Consider the following 1,651-nt stretch of genomic DNA (forward strand, 5'->3'; position numbering starts at 1 on the left):
AATTTGCAGTTTTTTTCCTTGGGGTGAGAAAAAAGGGGGCCAAAAATTTTTCGGACTGAGGAAACCCCTTTACGATCGATAAATCGAAATTTTTCCCCAAAAGTTTTCCCCTTTTCTTTTTCTTCGGTGCTTGAAGTTTTTGTACACGAAAAATATTTTTCTTTTTTGATCGGGAGAAAAACTAATGCCCCTTGTATGCTGTTGCTATTAAAATTAAAAAAAAAAAACCGTTTTTTAAACCCCTAAATTATGAAACACTATGGGAACAATGCGAATTTTTAAAAAATTTAATTCCCTTTTTAAAAAGCCGGGACCTCTTTTTCAAAACCTTCAGGGACGGGGGGCGCGTACCCCGCCTTTTTTTGGCTCAAAGGTTTTTTTTGCCCCTGAAAAATCGTTGGGGGTTTTAAAAAATTTTTCCCCTCTTCTTTTTTTAAATCTGCCGGGGGAAAATTTTGGAAAAAAGGGTTTTTAAAAGTCATGAGCAAACCCCTCTTACTCCTCGGGGAAAACCCCGACGCAACCCCTTAAAACGCGACAAACCCCATACAAAAGAAAAAAGACTTTTTTTTTTGGAAAAGCACTTTCCCCCATGCAAAAAAAGCGATAAAAGTTGATATGTGTCCCCGGGCTTTTTCCGGCCGTTCCATTTTCCCAGGGTAAAACCCGGTCCCCCTATACCCAAAGGGGCCCCGTTTTTTCCCCGTTTTTGTTTTTTTTTAAAAAAGGCCAACCCTTGTCTTATCCCCTGGGTTTTAATTGACCCCGCAGTCATTCATCCCCCCGACATCGCGGTGTGGGCGCCATTTTTTCGTTGGACTGAATAGTGCAAACCTTTTTAAAAAAACCCAATTTTTTAAAATTTTTTTTTTACAAAAAAATTCTATATATTATTTAAAAAAATATAGTTCGGTACTTACCGCAAAAATTAATTTTTCCTTTTTCCTTTTTTAACTGATTTGCGAGCTCACGAGGCGGGACCGGGGGTTTTTTATCCATTCAAAAAGGGGCCCCCGTTTTTCCCCTTTCACGTACAACCCCAAATTTCGGGCTTTAATTTTTTTCGGGGGAGTAACCCCCATTGGTAGGATTGCAAATTTCCCTTTTTTTTCTGATGCTGGTAACCGTTTTTTTGAAAATTTTTTGTGATTTTTAAACCTTTTAATTTATTTAAAATCATTGGAAAAAACAAAATCCGTAGATTTTCACCGACGGTAAAGGGGGGACATTCCCCCCTTTTCATGTTTTCCTTGGTGGGGCAAAAACCATCCCCTGACCTGCAAAACATCATTTTTTCTTTTTTGCACTTTAACACCGCATTCTTTTTTTAATTTTTTTGCGGGGTTTCCCACAACACCCCCCCTGCAATGGTTTTTTTATTTTACGTTTTTAAAAAAAAAATTGGGGGATACCGAAAAACGCCCATCCGCATCCCCCTTCCTTTTGGGAATTTTCCCCAGCTTTTTTTAAAAGTAAAAGGTCGATGAAATGTCTTTTTGTAAAACCCTCGCAGATCGGGGGTACGAAAAGTTTTTCCTTTCTCGTTGCGATACTTTTTTTTGCGCGTTTTTTTACCCCCCAAAAAAAATTTACCAAAAAAAAAATTGTTAATTTTCATTGTCAAAATTCCTTGCATGACTTCTGCACCCCC

Source organism: Temnothorax americanus, unplaced genomic scaffold (assembly GCF_048541705.1).
Source record: "Temnothorax americanus isolate GAGA-0224 unplaced genomic scaffold, ASM4854170v1 Scaffold154, whole genome shotgun sequence".
Classification (NCBI taxonomy): domain Eukaryota; kingdom Metazoa; phylum Arthropoda; class Insecta; order Hymenoptera; family Formicidae; genus Temnothorax; species Temnothorax americanus.